Raw genomic sequence first — 23399 nt, 5'->3', positions numbered from 1 at the left:
GAATACACCTCGTATAACTCAAAGTTTCTTAATTTAACATTAGGTGTGCCCCTTTAAAAATATCTCAACTCATATCATCTATTAACAGTGATCTTCCTACTATCTTTCCGAACGCCAGGAGTTTCAAGAAGTCAAGTATTTCAAGTATTTCTTCTCATTACACATTTTGAAATACAGTAACATTCCACCATTTCCATGTCGCTGATATATCAAGTAATGAGCAGGGCATACAGTTTAAATAACAGCATTACTTTTGGGCAAATAATTATTCAATATTATGTTGCTTGACTTAGATACCAGACTCAACCTAGCTAAGTAATAAGACATCGGCAAATACCTTGATTGAGTCCACTTTTAAATCTTTGCCTCTATTGCTTCACATGCTTCATCATTCTTAAGAGCTTCCAGGGTGGCGAATCGAACGACCAGCTGACATAAATCAAATATAATACTATAGCATAATCAAAGAGAGGTAGGCCAGCATGCGGCAATATCAAACCATGGAATCTTTCTCTTAAAATCCACCAAAGCCATGCAAACCGCAATATTTTTTAAATGTAAAATTAGTAAAATTTCAATATAGCGCGTGGAGATACCGATAACCGGATGACTTTTATATATTTGAATCAGTAAATGAAGTTTATCAGCTAAAAGCACACTAACGGGTGATCCAAGAATTGCCCTTTTTTTCGCCACACCATCACCCATCTTAAGTCCCAGCATTCATTATTGAATATTATTCGATCGAATAGACCGCGTCCAACACGCAGTAAAGAAAACGTCAGCCTTAGCTGAGTGTGCCCACGAGACCGTGGAGAGTCGATTCGACACCGTTCACAGGAACTTGGACAAAGGTATGGAACGACTTGGAGCGTTTTACCTCAAGATTTTAAATTGAAAACGCACAAAATATAGCTTGTGCAAGAACTGAGGCCTCTCGACCTTTCCAAGCGACATCGCCTTGCGCTATGGAAACTTCAAAAGTTACAAGTAGATCCTTCGTTTTCGAGCTACATTTTGTCAAGTGATGAGACCAATTTCTGGCGCAATCGGTTTGTAAACAAGCAAAATTGTCGCATTTGGGGCACAGAACCATCGAAAAGATTCAAGGGCAGCCATTTCATTTGGAAAAAACAAAAGGCTTGAATGGTTTGTAGGCTATAGAACAATCGCGCTTTGATTCGGGTCTTGGAGTAAAACATCATGCGTGTCATACGCCGCTTACCAGTCGAAATGCTCAACCGAGTCAACGAAAATTGGACTCAACGATTGGACCATCTGAAAAGTAGCCGCTGCCAACATTTGAAAAAGATAATCTTCAAAAAATAAATGCCAAAAACGGTTCGTTCGAATGATAATAAGTATTCCCCATTAAATTTGAAACTTCTGTATTTTTTTCTTTCAAAAAGTAGGGAGCCTCGAACCACCCTTTATTTAGGTCATTTGTAGTATTTCCTACCTTTGTTCGGTAAGCTACTTATTTCCCACACGACTTAGCAACTTAAACTAGCTGACTCAAGGGTATTATAATTTGGTGCACTTCAATAAGAAATGGAAAAGAGAACATTAGCTTTCATAACAAATTGGTTTCTTTTGGGAGGCAATCCGATTCAAGCTTTTATCATTAAAGGAGCTTTTTAATGTCCGAAACGGTAAGCGAAATGCAACGTAAGAAAAAGTGGTATCACTTTGAGTTATTAAAATAATATAATATATTTTAAGGCGAATCACGAATACTAAGAACTTATTTTATTTTTAAAGCTTTCGCAGAAAAAAAAAAGTTTGGAACACTCGCATGCAAGCGAATGTAAATTTCATACCCAATTCAGACTTCAAAGCCCCTCACAGACTAACACTTTTTTATTTCCATTTGCCGTGCATTTATTTGTGCATGCTTTGCACTCCATTTTGCTTTATTAAAAAAATTGATTCTTTAAGCTGCGCCGATTCAAAGGAAATGTGTTGCACAAAAGTACACAAAATAACTGTTAAGTATGAAATATTGCGCGAAAAAACAGGATACTAAATACTTAAATCGCGAATAATATGCAATGCACTTTTCCACTTTTATGTCCATGTCTGTGTGGGGGTGTGTGTGTGTGTGTGAAATCAAGCAAACAAAGTGCTCATTGTAACACTCATTATTCGCCTTTAGTTGTTGTGCAACGAAGCGACGAAGCGACGCAGCGCCACAGTGCCTTTGTGCAGTGCCCGCGCCCCCGGGGGAGTTGAGTGAATGGGTACGCGCCTCAGGAGGGTTGCGAGCAAGTGCTAGCTGGCGGCTTGTCATTGCACAAACCCTCCAAATAATGCCAAAGCCACTTTGATTGATTGTGTCTATTGTGTTTTCGCAACTGTACTGCAATCGCGTGTGCGTGTGTGTGTGTGTGTGTGTGAGGCATACATAGATAAGTGCTGGTAGATGGCTGGTGGCGCGAAGAATTTTAGCAAAATTAAAAATAGGAAATTTCTAACAAAAAGCGCACACGTGGTTGAATGTACGAGTATGGAGAATTATGAGTGTGTGTGCGTATGTGGCTGTGCGCATGCAAGTGCTCTGTCAGTGTAATGAAAAATTATGTCCCTGTCGAAATTGAAAATGTTGCAAGCAGGCAGGTAACTATATGTATGTATATACATTAATATATATTTATTTAGAGTTGCGCATGCAATCATTTTCCATTGTGCTAGTTAAGTGCCTGACAAATATGGCAAAAGTCATTTTTCAATTTCAAGCTCAATGAAATAGCATAAAGGCTTAATTTTTTTGAGAAAATGTTGTACAATGCGTATATATACATACAAACATAGATGTATGCATGCATGTATTCTTGTGCAAAAAGTTGACTTCTGTTGCTTCGAAGCTTTACCCTTTACAAATGAAGAGGTTTTCATACAAAAACTTGTTTTTAATCGGTCAATTTGTATGGCGGCTATATGTTATTGTAGTCCGATCTGAACAATTTCTTTTAAGATTATACCGTTATATTAGAAAATAATCCACGTCAAATTTTGAATTGAAATCTGGTTAAATAAAAAAGCTTTCCATACAAGGACTTGATTTTTATCAGTTAGTTTGTATGGCAGCTACATGATATAACGGTCCAATCTGAACAACTTCATCCGAGATTATATCTTTATATTTAAAAATAATTCATGCCAAATTTCGGGTTAAAATCTTGTTGAACATAAAAGTTTTCCATACAAGCACTTCTCTTTAATGGTTCAGTTTGTATGGCAGCTATATGCTATAACCGTCCAATACTGACGGTTCCAACAAGTAAGCAGTTCCTTGCGAATAAAAATATGTATGCAAAATTTCAGATCAATATCTTAAAAACTAAAAAACTAATTCGCATATATACAAAATATGTAAAAATTTTAAACCTTTGTTTCAGAAACTCATTTTTGTGTCTAAACTAATATTTTTTGTTGAAAATTGTAAAATTTCTGAAGACTACAACATTAGTTAATCATTTTATAAGTCAAAAAACTTTGAATTTCAACTTTCGTATTTCAAACTTAAAAAAAGTTTTTTCTAATTCAAATTTCGCATTAATGACATGCTACTAAATAAATTTCTTTTTTATTCGCATTTTTTTTTGCGTTGCTATGTTTATTAGTAATCTGGCAGTGTAAGCTCTCAAATTATTTTACACAAATTTGTCAAAACTTTTGACATAAAATTTGATTTCTACGCTTTCCTCACTTTTTCAGCGCCATAAAAGTAATTACTTACAGTTACATATATACACAAACAACCATAAGTTTATACATATATATATTCACCCACATGCCAAACAATATTGACAATTTGCATGTCATTTAAACGCAAGATTACACAGCAATATTATAATTTACACGCACGCACACACACACATACAATATCATAAAAAGCGCACACTCACACAAATGCGCTTGTAAATAATTTGACATATGCGCTTGTGTCAGTCGTAAAAGTTTGAAAGCCGCCCGTACGCCGACGCCCTTGGGAATACAGCGAACTTCCCACCGAATATATTTCCATTAATTTCCATTGCTGTTATGTTTTATATATACTTACATACATGTATATAATATAGATATTATACAAGTATACACTTAAGTACACATGTGTCTGTATTCAAAGCGAAAACTCCTCCCAGCAAATTGCTGATGCCTAGTTTAAAGTTACTTCCGTATTTGTGTTTGTATATCCTCGTTTGATAATTTATTCGCCCTCCTTTACTCACTTCTTAGAGCAGCCACACTTCAATTAAAGTAAAAGTAATTTAAGTCACTTGTTTTCTATTTCAAATTCGAGTTGCGTCAGCAGTTGTAAAATGTAATTTCGTAAGCAATTATTGGCGCACATAACCAAAGTATCTAATCCTTATAGTCCCTGTGGTCTACTGGGTTAAAATGTAAGCTGAAAACCTTGCATAACCTTCTTAGGTGACTAAAGGCTTTGAAATTTATAAATAAGCAAAACCCACTCAACCATCACAGAGTTTATGCGCTCTGCTCAAGTACCTTGTTTGGGTATATCCCAAGTGTCAGATATATTAACTAAATACCTTTTGCTTTTTAGCTGCAATATATTTACAAGCACATGTGTCTATATTATAAACTTTAGATATAAAATTCTACTATTATCCTAAATGTATGCAACGAATCTCAGTGTAGTGAAATGTAGCCTACATTTAGGCAATGCTCAAATTTAGCAAAGTCACGCACCTTTCATATTGTAAACAGCAGATTTGATGGTGTTTTCCTATACAAACTAACTTGGAAATAAGTAAAAAAGGTGGGCTGAGAAGCTCTTTGTATTTTAATACTTGTTTTTAGCAATGTCCGGTTTAGTTCATAGTTAGATACTATCTAAGGCGACACAAATAGTACCGCAATTTTGTAAAATCTCGATACCACTTTTCTAGCACGATTGATTATTAGCTTTGAAATGAGCAACTTTTTTAGCGATTTATTTTCGGCAGTCATTCTCCTGAAAGCATTAAATTGCCGCTTCGAGCTAAATGTGAAGAATAGGTTGGATGCCGAAGTATTTCGAAGCCCATTGAAGCGATTTTGCTATCAGCCCTCTTGTAAAACATTTTCATGAAAAGCCAATCACAAAATTGTGAAGTTGAAGTCAGTCGTTTCTTCTTTTCGCAATACGGCACCAATTGGAGATTCCAAGTGTAGCCAGTTTCTTCTAAAACTGGCCTTTTCAACAGAGTGGATGTCTTCCTCTTCCTCTGCTTCCCCCGGAAAGTACTATGTAGAATCCACTCAGAGCTGATGTGTTTTCATCCATTCGAGCAACATGACCTAGCCTTAATTCACTGAACTATGTCAATGTCGTCTTATATCTCGTACAGCTCATCGCTCCATCAATTGTGATATTCGTTGCCAATGAGCAAAGGATCATAAGTCTTCCGGAGAACTTTTCTCTCAAAAACTCGTAACGTTGACTCAACAAATGTTGTCATCGTCCATGCCTCTGCACTATATAGCAGTATGGGAATAATGAATGACTTATAGAGTTCGGACTTTGTCCCACTCAGTCCGAAGTTGCACCATTTGGCAACAGTTACTCTGGTTTGGATTTCGAGGCTGACATTGTTGTTGGTGTTAATACTGGTTCCATGATAGACGAAATTATCTACCACTTCGAAGTTTTGACCGTTAACAGTGACGTGGGAGCCAAGTGACGAGTGCAACGACTATTTATTTGCTGACAGGAGATATTTCGTCTAGTCTGCTTTCACTACCAGACCCTCTTGCCTCGCTTCCTTATCCAGTGTGAAAAGAGCAATACTAACGGCCCAGTTGTTCAGGCCAATGATATCAATGTCATCATGTTTAGTTCTGCAGCTCGAGTTATCCAACAGCAGATTAAAGAAGTTGAACGATAAAGAGCCACCTTGTCTGAAACCACGTTACTTTGCTGCGATAACAAGTTAAGTCACAGCGGCATAGAGGCAATTCCTTTTTGTGCTGTCGAAAACGACTTTAAAATCGACGAAGAGGTGATGTTTGTCGATCTTCCTTTCATGGGTCTTTTCAAAGATTTGGCGCATGGTGAAAATCTGGCCGATGAACTAAAGTCCAACTTATAGGGTCCAATCTGTTTATTGACTTTGGGCTTCAGTATTTCACACAGTATACTGGAAATAACGTTGTATGCGATGTTGAGAAGGTTGAATCCACGGTGGTGGAGGCAGTTTGTGGGGTCTCTGTTTTGGTGTTTGTTCGATTCACTACTCGCCAAAGATTGAAGAGTATATTATTACATACATTTTATATTTGGAATTATGTAGTTGAAATATATCGTAAACAAATATTTAACAAACTAAAAAAATATTTTAATATCTCACATACCAGAAAATTTCCGGCAGTTGTGCTGAAATAACTGCCTAACCTTTATAGATAAATTTTCTCAGATTTGAAATTTAAATCAATTATTTACTAACACTTCCGCTCTCTCTCTTACAGATTGGCCACAATATGTTCTCTTATACACAACAACAACATAGTGAATTACTTGCCGTCAATATCAGCATAACAGTTAAGGTAAGACACCCATAAAGCTACTCAACTTTTCCCACTTGAAAGATTGGTTTACATTTAACAGAAGCTTAAAAAACCGAAACAATTTTTTCTGAACTTTATGCGTTTTCTGATATATAATAAGTGCTTCACTGCATTTACCACTTCGTCGTGCTTTCTATTTACGTCAATACCAATACATACACATACACATACGCTTTGGAACAGTTTCCAACTGTTATGAGTATAATATTACCAGCGAAGTAAATCACCTCATTTTATATGTAAAAATAGTTCTTAACGCATTTGTTGCGCACTTGTCTCTTGCAATGAAAACGAAAATAAATTTTCTCAGCTTTTGAGTTTTATATTTTTCACGCTAAGACGTAGTCTTTCACCTTATCTCCACGTTTACCTTTCAATTAGTGCATTCAATGTGACTGTTTATCTTCTGCTCTTCATAAGCAGCTGCGAGTGGCTTCTAATGAATGCCGTCAAAAGCGAGTGGCTGCAAGCGAGAGAGTAGACAGCTGCGGCATTTCACTAAATGAGTTGGAATTTTACAATTAAATAACACTTATTTAAATGGTAAAGCATTTGGAGGATTTTTTTTTTCATTCAAACATTATTTTCTCCGAATGCTTCTAGCAGACAAATTTTTACCAAAAAGTTCTTAATAAAGGCACGTATATGTATGTTTGTTTATATTTTGGAATATATTTCGATAGTTTTAACACATAAAATACTTCAGGCCGTTCAATTAGCTATAAAAAACTGTTAGTCTATATATGTATGCTGCCACGATTGCTTTGTGGTTAAGACTTTAACAGCTTAGTATTATTCTTAAAATATTAGATTCGGACTTTCTAAATATCTTGACGACAAAATTCGACAACAATCTTCCAAACTCCCCTCGTACTCTTTTCTTTCAACAAAGTCCCGCATTTTTGAAAGCTCACAGCGCTTTTTTAACAGTCAAAGCCGCAGCGGTAAAGCAAATGCCATTATAAGTAACAAACAATAAAGTAATTTTGTTAATAGAATTCACTCACGCTCACAAAATTGCAAATAAAATTGCACACACGTATTTATTTCTATGGCATATTATGGCAAAGTGAGCTTAATAACCACACATACATGCGTAACGTCTGAAGGATGTTCCTACATATGCTGCCAAGTGAAGCAATGCAACTCAAAGCAGAGCGATGACAAGCGTGCGTTGCATAAATTTGCATAGAAGGAGCTACATACCTATACATTAATACCTATATATACATATACACATACCATATACCATATACATATATGTATATGTTGTTTGTAGAAATGCATGTGGCTGGTAGTGAAGTGGCTGGTGCAACTGCTGTTGCTACATGCCAGCACAGCTATCAGCAAACAGCAAGCAGTTGAGCGCTAAAACATAAGCACTGCAAAAGTTTGAAGAGATTTTTCGGAGACAGTGGTAGCGGAATGTAGAAAAAGGAGTCGGTTTATAATGAAATAACGAAACATGAGTGTGACGTTAAATTTGTGGGCGGTGGATGGTACAATGCATTGTGGTACTGGTGAAAAATGGTTACAAGCCGAAGTGGTTAAATGTTGCTCTTCGGGTTACTGTGAACAACCCGCATCATAAAAAATTTTGTGTATTGGAATCTTGAATTTGCATTTACACTTCTTCTTCCTTTTGGCGTAAACACCGCTTACGTGGTTGCAGCTTCTTCCTCTTCGTTGACTCATCAGATAATACCATCGTTCATGCCTCTGCGCCATATGTAGTATAGCAGGACAGTAATAATGAGAGGCTTGTAGGATTTGGTCTTTGTTCGTACAGGTGTTAATGCTGGTTCAAAGATAGTAGAAATTATCTACGTCTTTTATGATGACCTTTTAAAATAATACCAATTTGAATTAGAAGATAAAACTGAGTAGAAATTACACTTTTAGATTATACTCGTAGTTTTAACATTCCTGCAAAATGTATACACAAGTGATATATGTTGAGTTTGTTTTAAGACATAGACATGGTAAACAAGTAATCGAGCATTTCGAGCACCTTACCTGCAGCGCTTAACTCAAACATAATAAATGCGTCTAATAGAAGGTTCCTGTAATGATTTCGCCTGGTTGCAAGAGTTCATAGTACACTATGCTGAGCTAAGTAAACTTTTTCGCGGGTCCGGGACGTTCCTTGTCTTCCACGTCAGATTCGCCATTTATAACCTTATGAAATCATTTCTGACATCTTCTTCTCGAATTTCGCCATTTTCAAGCACGAACAAAGCAAAGCACAGTAATTATAAAGCAGTGAGCTTTGGTAAATTTATTGACTGATGCCTCACTCGCCTATGGAAAAACGAGGGCTTTCTATTTGTATGCCTGATAATAGAATTTTATTTTCGTTTTTATACCCTGAACAGGGTATATTAAGTTTGTCACGAAGTTTGTAACACCCAGAAGGAATCGTCGGAGACCCTATAAAGTATATATTTAAATGATCAGTATGGCGAGCTGAGTCGATATAGCCATGTCCGTCTGTCTGTCCGTCTGTCCGTCAGTCTATCTGTCTGTATATATACGAACTAGTCCATGAGTTTTTAAGATAACGTTTTGAAATTTTGCAAACGTCATTTTCTCTTCCAGAAGCTGCTCATTTGTCGGAACGGCCGATATCGGACCACTATAACATATAGCTGCCATACAAACTGAACGATCGGAATCAAATGCTTGTATTGGCGACTTTCACATTTGACAAGATATATTCACGAAATTTGATATATATTATTTCCTAACGCAACAATGTAATCTCCGAAGCAATTGATCAGATCGGTTGCCATACAAACTGAACACATAGTTACTAACAGAAATGCACCTGTGAAGGGTATTTAGCTTCGGTGCAACCGAAGTTAACGTTTTTTCTTGTTTGATTTGAGGAGATTTTAAGTAGATCTTGCTACATGAGGAAGGGTATTCAAATTTTTTCATAGTGTGGTGCATTAGATTCGTAACATTTTTACTTTTTTAGAAAACCAAACGGATATAACCCCTTACTGCTTTTACGTTTAACTCAGTACCAGCTGGATTTGTTAATTTTATAGATAAATGTAATTCTCAGCTCTCTTTCTACTTTTATAGACGTGATTCTCTTAAGCAAACCTTTTCACCACGCGCCGAAATGTAGGCAACACTTTGTTTTAGAAACGTTTTTTTCGCGCTGTTAACAAGAGATTCTTACATCATTGAAACAAAATATAGATTTTGCATATAAAATAATGTCTATAGGCTAAAATAACAGAAACAATGTCAAAAACGTGGTGAAGTTATTTATATTATTTAGTTAAGACTTCAACATTAACATAAAATAGAGCAATTTTTATGACTTCTGAAAATCTTTCGTTCAGCAAATTTATGCACCTTTCTAAAAACTTGCTTATAGTATGGTTTTCTTTATAGAAATATATTCATGACGAGCTTATAATGTATATAAGGTATATTTTCTAAATCTTCGCACTAGATTTACTAATCATGTCCACCACTGTCTTTGCGGGCCGCAGCCGTGCCCATCAACCATCAATGCGTCATTGCCCACGACTTGCCACCGACGTCCGTTGGCGTTTGCGTCACTTTAGGGAGGAATTTGCATTTCTTGCAACACTTCAAAATGTTGTGAAGCAACACTTGTGCCGAGTAGAAGCAGGCAAGGAAAAGAAAACAGACAAACAAATAGCTGCCACCGCCTGTTAACTCGCAAATAAATGTAATTTCTGTTTGTGCACACTTTTTTTTTGCGTTGCCAGCTTTTTGCACAAGTTGCATTGCACAGAACACGAATAGCCAGCGGCTGTGGCTGCCTTGCTGCTTTATCTACACACTTATTTGATTTTCTTCGTGCCTCCTTTCTGCTGCGCCACAAGCAGAGCATGTTTTGTAGTTGTTGTATTTGTTGTATTGTTGTTGTGTTTTCATTTTATTTCGCTGCTGTATCTTTGTTAAGGCTTCAATAATCTACACGGCTACACATGTGTCCCGGTGTGAGGCAGGCACAGCTGAATGCAGCAAATCTGCCATCAGTTTAATTGCATGCGGTTTTCCTATTCCAGACCTGCACGAGCACTCAGGCAAAAACAAAAAAGAAAATAAAAAACAAAAAAAAAATGGAAAAAGTTTAAAATATATGAAAGCGACTCATTGCTTGTGCTATTTATGCAAAGGTTGCAACATCACGTGCTAACTCACACACGCACACACACACAGAGGCAGCTGCTGGGCTTTTAAGCCTTAAGTAGGAATTTCATGCTCATTGCATGCAACGGAACTTCTCGGCACAACGCATGGTCGCAACCAAATATTTATGCATGTGCGATATATTTGTGATATACATATGCGTGCTTGAGTGTGTGCGTGTGTGTGTTTTTGCTTGTGTAGGCCGATAAACACTTGTATCCTGCGACTTATCTGCCGGCATTACGTTTGCATTTGCGTGCCAAATGAGGCAGCTGCCATGGCTGAAGTTGCCGCTGCCGCTGTTGCAACAACTCATGGTCATATCTTTGCGCCAACCAGTCAGCCAGCCAACAACCGGCTCGGAAGCGGCAAAGTCAACTCGTTGTTGTTGAATTCATAAAGCTGTCACATTACATTGCCGTGCGCCTGTCTCTGCGCTGTGGCATGTGCAGGCTGTGTTGCAAGCACATTACGTCACATGCACATACAAGGAATAAGCACATTTTTAAATGTGTTTGTGCCGACACAATTGCGTTAAAAAAGTACATCCTGCTGCAACGGCATCTCCGCGTCTCCACATCCTGTGCTGTGCCATGCCATGCCCAGCCATGTTGTGTACTTGACTGCGTCTCGCTGATGAGCCGCCTTTGCGGTGTCCTCCATTTATGACAACCGTGCTGCTCGGTTGCTCATAAGGACATTGCTATGCGCATACTTCATGTTGCACAGCATCGGCGCGCGCTCACACCAGCTTGACACCGGCGACATGTGTGTGTGTGTGCATGAGGAAAGCGTGCAAAAACACACAATTCCTGCTTACCGCTGTAATGTCATTTTCTTGACTTCACCGCCATGCCTTCCCTTCCCTTTCCGTTCCTTTCTATTTCATGTCATTCCTCTACAACTCGCCTGCATCCTTTGCATCAGCATTTGCATTTCCTTTCGGGCCCCTCTCGCCCCCATTCCCGTGAAATCGCATTATTTATATGCTGTGTGCATGTCGTCGTTGTTGACTCTCAATTTCTCTCCACTGCATCGTTTCCGTCTGTCATTAACACATCATTTGCCATCGTTAACCGCTCGGCTGAATGCTTAAAGTACTTCCTCTCTTTAATTGGCGCCGCTTTCGTTCTTAAGTAATTTAAATCGTAATGACTGAAATTGAATGCTACACACACACACTAGCAAATATATGTAAATATATACGATATTGTGTTGATGAAATGCACTTTCACTGGTGAATTTAATTTCCGCTCTGTAATAATATTTTTTTCTGGACTTTTTATTGGGAAAGTCATCCTTTTTAAGAAACGGTATATCATTACAATTTTGTAACAGACCTTAAATTGTTTACGGTGTGGTGAAGATATTAACAACTAGCCTAAGCACAGTTAAACAGTAGCCTGATATCCTGGATTTTTTATAGTCGTTATTGCTTTTTTTAAAGTGGGAGGAAGCATCGAAAGCCGGATCATGGGCTTTAATCCACAAATTCCACCGTGAGAATACCTTCAAGCTTCTTCCTTATACTTGAAAACCGAGGCTAATGATGGACTACGTGCTCGTCTTCTATACACTCTCTACACATCTGACAATATGGACTAAAGTCAGGACGATATTTGTATAAGTAGCCAAACACCCTTGGTCGCTGGGTATTTGAGTGAGTTTGAAATCCAGAGCGACTAGTTGTCCATTCATTAACGAATGTATGTCCAGAATCAGTCTGTGGGTCCACATTGCTGCCACATTGGGATGTTTTTGATTATCTCCTCTCTTATTGCTGCAGTAGACGTCTCTGATAAGAAAGTCTATGCACCGCGTTTAGGATTTGATTTTATGTTTACCGCCTGTATTCATATCGAAGCCGCATACAGAATAGCTGATCTTATTATCTTACCTATTATGCATAAAGTCTTTATTTGCCATCATTCTGGATAAAACATAGATTTTATTTGCTTTATATGTCATATTTTTCAATTGCTCCTTGATATGAGTCTTAGTGCTTCAACTGTGAATGAAATCTCACGGGAGCGATATCTTTTCTTAAAGCTGAAGCTTATAAGCAAGACATCTGTTTTCTGCTTAGCCAGACTCATGGTAGCTAACCATGTTAGCAAACCATCGGCGCAAACCATTATGCAGTTATTGCATTTTATCCGGAGGTCATCCAGATGTTTAGCCACAGCTATCACTATGAGATTATCCGCATATGCGATAGTTTTGGTTGATGTATTCTTAGCACCACGTCGTACATCACGTTCCATAGTAGTGGGCCTAAAACCGAGCCTTGTGGTACTCCACAGGAAATAGTGTGGCTCTGAGTGCACTCGTCTGTGTCAAATAACAATCTCCTATGTTGAAAGAAACTCATTATAATGTTTATTAGATAAAGATGAGCCTTTATTTCATATAGAGCCACTCCTTCCACTTTGCGGACTTGAACGCATTATTCACATCCAGGGTTATTACCTTGCAATCTTTTCACATTTATTGCTCATTTCGCAGTACAAACTACTTTTCTTATGGCGCCAATAGTAGACTACTTTTTGATAAAACCGTGTTGTCTCTCTTATAATCCGCCGGCTTTTTTGATTGCTTACTCCAAGCGGTTTCTTACAATGCTTTCGTACACTTTACCAATCGTATTAAGCATGCACAGAAGTCGATATGATGAAGGTTCTTCTGGTGGCTTTTGACATTATATCCACTTGCAAGCCAAAAAACGCGTTTCTTATTGATTTATTTTTAACTCGTTTTTTGTGAAAGAGAATATTAATTTTGGAATGACTTATGTATAGAAAATATTGTATCCGGGTGGGACCCCGACAAGTTCTACTTCTATAATGTTACTATATTTTATAATAGTTCTTCCATATCAGATTAGCTCTGTTGCTTCAATATTTTTCTAAATAATCTGCGTGATCTCTGCACAATTTTTTTTTTCAATTTTTTACCCACAATGGCTTAAACAATCAGTATTCATTTGGATTTTTCAAAAGCTGTCACATGTCGAATATCCTTTAAAAAGTCAATTATAGCCTTAATTTCTCTTTAAGATTCAATAATTTCAATTCATCTCTCGCTGGTTTAAAACTGAGTATGCAAATCTTCAAAGTTGTTATAACCGTTGCCTACATTCCGGTGCAATGAAATAAAAGTAGAACTGGTAAAGAAAATTAAGTCCGAAATGTGTAATCAAAAGCAAATTGAAATGTTAATTTGACAGTAAAATCTTAATTTATACATGAATACGCCATCAGTGTGTCGAAATCTTCAGCTATGCACGCAATGCTGCTCAAGAAGCTCCTGTCCACTGAATGTACTGAAACTTGGAAGAAACTCCCTTAAGGCATCGAGTAGTTGACTCTCTAAAAGCGTTATCAGAACATCAATCGTGTCATTAAATATCATCATCATTAGATCATGTCGATCGAATTTGGATGCTATCTTGTCGATCAATACAAAATATTCTATACAAAAGTAGTAAGCTACTTTGAACTTTCTTGTTCCAGGAATAATCTCACAAAAAACCATATGTTATCGAAGAGTTGAACACATCAGGATACACTCTTGGCACTTTGAATCAGGTTAGTGTGGTTAAATGGTTATTTCCGGTGGTCTTACAGGGCTTTAACATGAGAAACAATGGTGACAGATCCCTTATAATATTACTTATAGAAAAGCAAAGAAAGCATCATACCAGCACGAAAAGATCGAGTTTCATGTTATCAGTTTATGGATACTGCGTTGAACAAGATTTGGAAAAGTCGACCTAAATCACAAAGACTTACCTAGCTCCAGCTAGGTGCTAGTGAGGCGATGTGATCCCGATTTGGCGGCGTGAGTCCCAAAGTCTTTATCCTGCTTCCGCAGACCGCTATGCAGTCAATTAGCAATTAACGCAGGAGTTTTAGGCTCCCTGTCGCAGAACCGGCAATTTACGCAAGAAGCTAGGCCCATGTTATATAAGAGCCTTTTCAGTTTGCAGTGGCCAGTGTAGAATGCGACAAATAGGCTGAATTGATCGCTTGGAAGTTTGTTTACATATTGCTGAGGTTAAACTCCCCATTAGCAACTTGGCATAGTGTATGCCTTGGAGTTGTTGCCAATACCTTTAATTGGCTACTCCTTCTTTCTTGCCTAGCAGCCCCTTTATGGTATGGGACCAACTGCAAATAAAGGTTCAGCTCTTATCATATTGGTAGTCGCTGCAGAGCGGGCACGCTCATCAGCCCGTTCATTCCCGGCACCTTTGTGACCGGGCACCCAGATGAGGTGCACTTAGTTACGTTCCGCTAGGCTATGTAGCCTATCGCTACGGCTGATCTCATTGGCAAAAATTGCCTTAGGTGTCGCTTGACTGTCGCTAAGTATGGTTATACGTTCGTAGCGATAGTTGCGTTGGAGGTTTATCTCTATACATCGACTTATGTCAAAGAGTTCTGCCTAAAAAATTTTTGGAAAACTTCGCGTAGGTATAACGACTTTCCTGCGACTCCTGTACCAACTTCCTCCGCCGTTTGCGAGCCGTCGATGTACCAGTTGATTGTACTATCTCTAACCAGGAGCTCGAGGTGGTGTCTAAGTATTATCGAAACCTGTTGCTAAATCTATAAAATGTATGATAACAAAAATTTATTTTGCCAATAAAAAGTTATTAAAGATGTCTTTTTTCTATAAAGAGAAGCCTCATTTCCAAATCGTATACAATTAGTCTTCCATAACCTCGCATACTATTTACGAATTAATTTTTAGCGAACACACAACCATTGGATTAGTCACACTTCCTCACACACACATTAAACTCATATACAACAAGATTACTTACGCGCTCTAAGCTCATCCGTTTCTAATTGGCACTTGCCACTTTAACTCTTCAGCTGCTCCTCAGCTACTCGTCGCCACTTCAGCGACAGTAAGTTCGGCTTTTCACTAGGCAGTTAACTCCGAAAAGTGCGCAGGCAAAATTAGTTGCTTACTTTATATTAATATGCGCATAACGGAATGTAAATTTGCGGGTATTTGTTGGTCTTAGGTTTAAGCTTTAATTACATTTTATTTGCGGGCCTAGAAGTGTGCAAACATGCCGCTATTAATGCACTAAACTGCGACATGTTTGCATGCGACACGGCGTATACGCAACTCCGTCGCCGCGCAGTACAAACGACAACTTCAAAGTGCAGCGGCGTGAAAGGAAGTTGTATGCCATGGAGACAGCTCTAAAATGCAAAACTACGCCTCGAGCGGCATGCAAAATTGCATAAAAAGAAACAAAAAACAACAAAAAAGATGAGTTGCACACACACGCTCACAACTTTTACTGGCATGCGACAGTTGCAAGAGTTGCTGCTGTCGTCGCCGCCGCACAACACTAACTATTTTCCCTCAGGTGCACCACTCAAGCACCAACACATACACACACACATAGACGCACGTACATGCATGTGCCTACTGGCGTACAAGTATGCTGTGGTCCTTGTACTTGCATAATCAAATCGCTCGTTAGTTGCTTACTTTACTTTGCTTTGGCACTGACTCGCTCTGCGCACTTTGTAAGCCTAAAGGATGGTTTTAATTTGTTGCAATTGTGCACACAAACCGCTGCTGCTATGCATGCCTCTGTGTGTGTGTATGAGTATGTGCTTTTGCATGCGTAGGCGTATATTTGCGCTTGGTTTGCGCGCCTTCATCGCCAGCGCTGCCACTAAATCCGTGCGCTGGAGTTCATTTATCTTGCGAGCACTTGCTGCGGCTTAGCAAGGAATCTGTGTGAGTGTGTGGGCGCACGGTAGTGGCGCTGAGTGGGCGTCCACGTGGCGTGGCAGTTGAGAAACAGGTGACAGCGACAACAACGGGAGGGCAAAGTGGTGTCTGCGAGCAGCGCGAAAGCAGCAGTAGGCTCTCCTATTCCCCTCTCACTCTCACCACACTGTGTTCTCACTCTCTTTCAAATGTATGTGTGTTTGTAAGGCAATGTATAGATTTATAAGTGTAATAGGTAGATACGCTCTCGCACTCCTACACTTGAAGACTCCTAAACTTGAGCACAACCAGCTCGGTTGCGTGTTGGCGTTTGATGCCTGGCGCTGTGGCACCGCTGAGTTGAGTGCAATGAATTTTTAATTAAATTTAGCGGTAAACAAATCAAAAGATAACAAATGAAATTAAGAATCAAAGGCGAAAGCTTAACATTTCAAGTCGATGTTGCGGCCCCTTTCAAGGGGATGTGGGTGATTTTGTTGAAGAAGCGCGAAGCCGCAGACATTTACACTTGTTTACACGCACTTACGAGCTATGCGTTGGTGTTTGTTTCTTAAATTGTTGGAAGACAGACTAGTTGCTACATATTTTTAGTTAAGGAGAATTCATAAAAATATATCCTAACATATTAAAGGCGCTAGTTACAGTAAGAAGACCGAAAAAATATAAGTATTTCACGATTTTTTTTTTTTTAATTTTTAAATTTGATGTAAAATAAAATACAAAAATCGATACCATACAATCTTTCATGGTTTTCGTGGTTAGAGGTTCATTTTACCCGGATTTGATTTCACTCTTGTTCCCATATTAAAGCATTGTTCCAAAATAACAGTTATTCCCTATCTAACAATTGAGATTTTCAGTATAAGGAAGCTTCGTAGAAAATAAAACTGAGGATACGACTAGTAGGCCACTACAATTGTTGGACAATATTACAGAAGAAGCTTAATGCTTAACCAGACATCTAGTAGCAGTGTAAGCGATATATTATATTGTTTAAGTCCAGTAAAACGAAATACAATATTTCTGTTTTAAATTTAAATTTTATTTAGCATAATAACAATGATCCGATTTAGGTCAAAATTGCTGGGATTTCGTTAATAGTGTAGGTTAGATGGGTTATTCTGGTAGGCTCATGAGCCACTTATGAACTATTTTTTATCCTTAGTGATGCCAGATGGAGTGCCGTTACGCAGCTCATGAAAAGTAGTCGTTCTTCATATTGCCAGAGTTTGAGGCGAATTTCGAAAGGTTTTGCTCACTATCGATACCTCTTCCAGGATGTCATATCGTATGTCCGAAATATTTTCGTGTTGTCTTATAAGTGTAAGAAAAGTTCTTTGATAACTTGTTGCAATTTTGAAGGTAATTTCATAATAATACTACCTTTGGAACCCCTGACTCTAGTGTCAAAAAATAGTAACTGCCGATTTTCACAAGCTTCTTTTGAGCTGAAATTTTCACCAGTAATATTTTTAGTAGTAATCGTAAGGCCATATAGTAATCACTTGGAGCCATGACCGGACCAGCAGCTTTTGAACTATTGCTTCCTTCAGTCGATCCTATAGTTCACAGTAGAGATCTGCAATAAGGGTTTGGCTTTAGGGGGTTAGCTCATACATATGTAGTAATGATTTCTTTGCAATTTCAGAGACATACACAAACTAAAACCTTCCTAACTGTCAATATGATTTGCGTTTTCAGCTTTAGCAAATATAAACTATTAAATATACTCATAGTATAGTTACTTCTTGCTGGTGTCCACAATAAAGTGTATTCTCATAACACTTTTACAACCCAAAATACATACCATATTACTAAAGCAAAACATTCTACATATAAACTTTTTTAATATTTCTCCTGTAAGTTATTTATAAATCTTGTATGAATTGACATCAATTTATTTCGCGTTCTCAGAAGTATTTGCTCAAATTTAGGTCAACAGTAAAATTTTGTATAATCGGTCATATCTGGCCCTGGCTGATTTCGATGCTCCAGCAAGTTTTCAAGTACTTTTCATAGGCTTGGCAATTGTAGCAAAGGTAAACAGTAGAAAGAAACTGTATTCACTTTGAAAATAAAGGCGAAATGACCTTCTTAAAAGTATGGATCAGATCATGTGTTTCTCCTTTCCACTATTCATTGTCTTACAGATGAAACTTGCTGAAGAGCGTGAAGAGCGTATATTAACATTTTTAAGGCGCTCTCGAACCCATCGTCCCTACTAAATTTCGTTAAATTGAAGTGGCATTTGTTTATATACACTTGTCAGGTTGTTCATATATATTCCTCCATCAAACCAGAAAATACGCTTAATACTAAACATACAAACTTTCGAAATGCCAGCAAACTTTTCGCGTCCGACTCCTAATTGCTGTATATTTATTTCACTATTATCATTGTATGCGGTATGCAATATAAAAATTACTTTGTCTAGACAGGAGACAAAGTAGGAAACGACACGCGATGTTCTACGAATAAGTACGAGTATTTATTTTCATGATGTGGCAAGAACATATCATCCACACACTGTAATAAATGGACATGGATGTGAATGTATGTCTGTGTTTGAGGCTACCAAACTGGAAATTGTCGGTGGTAGTTAAAGCGTTAATGAGAGTTTAGAAGATAGCATTACTATGAGTGTTTAGCCCCCAGCACGATAGTTGGAACTTAATCCTTAACGTTAAATTTAACTCTGAAACTTATTAGGAATTCAGTTAGTCTGGGTTGAGTGTTCGTTGAATGTTTTCGTTAAAGTGTAATTTATTCAGAGTTGTGGTCGGAGTCAACTTCTGGTAACGAATTTTTTAATTATGGTCAAATTGAATTTGTAATGCATCGGAATTAGAATTTCCTTATCAACTTAGTAACAGAAAAACATTACTCTCTTTAAACTAAATCGTCCTCCATCCACTTTTTAAACTATTTTTTCTCACAAAATGTTTGTTTTTCCAATTAATATTGGTGTTATTTTTATCATTTCTCGAATACTATATCATATTGTCATTTAATATAAGTTATATTGCCTGCTGGGCATATAAGCTTCTTATAAAATTGTTTCTATAATGACCTCAGGAACGTTGCCAGCAGAAAATAAACACAGAGTAAACAATTTCAACAAGTTAAGCACATATCCGTGATCGCAATCAAATTTTTACACGCATAGATGACCTGTAGGAAATTGAGATATTGTAATAATTTTTCTCAGATATAATTAACTCGGCAGCTGCTGACTTATTGTTGCTCTATATACTTCATTCACTCAAAAATTTAACAACTAAATATTTAGGCAGTAAGTCGCTATGTTTCCCAATCTAATATATATTTTTTATATTTTCAAAAAAAAATTCTTTATAAATTTAATAATAACCTCTATTTTTTAGGCTACTTTCTTAAACTTTTCCAAATCCTTCAAAAATTCTTCATTTTATCATTACATTAATTTTTTCCTACTGGGTCTTCTCTCATAGTCTCATAGCCTTACAAAAAACACACTCACATGCATTTCTCCGCCTTGTACTGTCTTTTCAATTTTGCCCCCTTGAGCTCTCATTCACCACTCTAATAACACGCAATGTGCTCGTATGACAATGTGAAGACAGTCTCTCACAGCAAAACTTCAGGGCGCAAGGATAATGACTACGCAAAGTTATTTAATCTAATAGTTAAAGTTCGTGTGCTTCACCAAAAGCAAAAATCTATTTAAAATTTTTACGCGTTTTCTAAAAGTTGGCAAAAAATGTGTACAGATACCGTTATGCAAGTACTTGAACTTAATGAAAGACTCATAACTGCATGCTTTGCTCTTTTGCTTGTTTGCTCATTTCGCTGCCTTTGACTTTTGCTGCTTTGCTTTGCCTTATGCAAGGGCTTTTAATTAGTTTGGCATGTAAAAAAAAAGATATATGTAAATATGTATTTTCTGAGTTTAAGCATGGTGAAAGGCAAAATAATATCAGGAACTTTGGAAAAAAATTTAAGTATGCGTGACCTTTCTGCCTTTAGCATGCTAATTTACCATTTTTTTTTGAGTATTTAGTATTTCAGTTACCATTGAATAAGTTAATTAAGAGAGCTACATACAGTCTACTTCAATAAGTAGTCAATGTGATAATTAGAGGAAAGGGGAGAGAGTGAGAGCGCTAGAGGGAAGCACATAGTGAGGGAACAGAGGAGGTTCAAATTTATTTAGAGAAAAAATTTTGTAATATATTTTTCAGGGTTTTTCAGGTTTTTTTCAGTATGTGGGTTCATAATCTAAATTAGTACTAACCGAAACTAAATAACCAACTAACCAAGAATACCTTTAGAAAACAAAAAAATATTTTTATAAAAAATTTGTGTAATTTGTCTTCAAGATCTATGCTATATGTGGGTCCATAACTAACCGAAACTAACTAGTCAAATAACCGATAGAAAATTTTAAGGAAATTTGAAGAATTTGTCTCAAGGTTTGCACTATATGTAGATCGATAATCTAAGTTGGAACTAACCGAAACTAACTAACCAACTAGCCGCAGGCATATTTACATAGCTTTCAACTTTTGATTTCACGAGTTAAATTTTTGAACGAATTAAATTCTTTGGAGATTATTTTTTGCAGCTTTTGAGCGAAAACCAAAATTGAAAATGGGTTTCTGTGTCGATTTTTACTCAAATATGTCAAACCATGAGTCTAAAAAAGTGTGTTTGCGGCTAGTTCTGCTTCATTACGAAAAAACCATCGGCCCAAAGTCATCATATTTTGGTGGAAGTCTATGGTGAACATGCTACAGCTGAGCGATCATGCCAAAAGTGGTTTTTACGATTTAAAAGTGATTGTTTTGGCTTCAAAAGCGAAAGATGTCCTGGACCGCCAAAGCCATTACTCGATTAAGGAAAAACCTAACAAAATAAGCGCTTGTTTGGGAGTGAATCAAGAAACCATTTCAATACGCTTAAAAATAGACGATTCAAAAACAACAAGGAAATTAGGTGCCATACAAGTTTATGTCAAAATACCTTCAAACATATTTTTCATGTCAAAAATACTGCTGGAATTCTACAAAACATAGTCGTTTTTGCATAAAATTTTGACTGGTGATGAAAAATGAATCCATAACGATAACACTAAAGACAAAAAATCATATGTGTAACCTGGCCCAACAGGCAAGTCAACGGCAAAACCGAACCATGACGGTAAGGTGATTACCAAAATTTGCTATCATGGCAACGTTCGGCCTCATGTTGCAAGACCAATTCAAAACTATTCGTAAAGTTGATGTCATTCTGGATAGTTTTGCCTTAGTCGCCTTATTGCTCTGACCTTTTCTCTTCTGACTACAATTTATTCCAGTTGGTTGATTCCTCATTGGAATAAGGTTCACTTTAGAAGAATGTATAAAAAATGACTTGATTCTTTCTTGGCCGCCTAATCGGTGCAGTTCTTTTGGCATGGAATCCACAACTTGACAGAAAGATGGGAAAACATGATAGCCTCAGATGGACAATACCTTCAGTAATACAATTGTGTATGTTTTATATCATAAACGTTCATTTCATTATTCTTAGAGACTCGTTCAGTCCAGATTTCTTGAAATTTTGATTTCTGTCCTAAAAAAGGCTTCTCGGAAAGATACATTTTTTCCGAGGCTGTTGTTTACTTTTTTTGTGTGGAGGGATGGTTGCCTTCTCATTTTAGTTCGGCTTCAAAAAGACGTTATTTGGCTACCCAGAGTATACTTTGTCTAAGACCGGAAGTCGTGAGTTACTTGAGCCTTATGTAAAAGAATGGCTCTGTCTACTTTCCAGTGAATGGCAATCAGAGAACTTTCCTCACTAAGAACTTCTATGCATGACTTCATCCTCCATTATATATTACAGAGTTAAATTGAAAAATCAACTCGCGCCATATACCCAAAATTTTCGGTATCGGCATCAATTGAAAAAAAGGAAAGTACTTTCAATTTTCCTTCTATATACTTCTTCTTCTTAAATAAGAAAAACGTATTTGAATATTCCACAACTCAAATCATAATTCCAAGTATTGTCTCCCTAAGCCTTCCACAAAGCAGTATTTTCCGTTTGCGTCAAAGAAATCCCCCCATCGATATACTTTAATCTCGCCTTCATTGCTTTGCGTCAGTTTCACCTACTACTAAGCTACCTAGAAGAGCAGAAACGAGACACCAAAGAGAATGACATCAAATAAGCAACACAACAAGATGCTTAGCAGACATTATATGGAAATTGTGCCAAAATCAAACACGCCCACAACCTCACATACACAAATGCTTGCCACAGCCACACTCGCATAAAATAGCAGCATTGTGGAGGCGAAAGTTTTTTGACGACAGGCAGAAAGGGGAAATGCTCGACAGTAAAGTGATAAAAATTAAACATTTTTCCTGCAGCAATGGAATATAAAGAATAGTCAATGAAGGAGTTTAAAGCGGTTAATAATTATGAAACAGCACGAATCACTTTCGTATAAACAAGTGAAACGATAGACGACAGCTGGGAATCGGCCACAAAGTGTTGTGAGGAAAAGGTAAAGGTGTTGAAGGTGAAGATGTTTGAGTTACCCAAAGGAACTCAGAGAGAATTCTATTAGAAATCAGAGAATAGAAAATGATTTCTAAAGGTCTCATAATATTAAGTTGGCAGCAAAGGTCGTCAGTGGACCAGAAATTCTGCTTCTAATGATATTATAAGACTTTATATCGCTTGACGAATTCGAGACTGCCGCTAAATGACCGATATTTAGAACAGCTTTTTCCCATAGGAACCACTAAGAAGCTTTAAGATTACCTGTTGAAGCCAATAAAGTTTCAAAATTCTACCTAAAAGTAGCTTTTTACTAAAAACTCTATAATTTTCAGCAAATTTATGTTCCCACAAACACA

The sequence above is a fragment of the Bactrocera tryoni genome, chromosome 3 (genome assembly GCF_016617805.1).
Source record: "Bactrocera tryoni isolate S06 chromosome 3, CSIRO_BtryS06_freeze2, whole genome shotgun sequence".
Lineage (NCBI taxonomy): Eukaryota > Metazoa > Arthropoda > Insecta > Diptera > Tephritidae > Bactrocera > Bactrocera tryoni.
The sequence above is the reverse complement of the archived record's forward strand: the minus strand, read 5'-3'. Positions refer to the sequence as shown.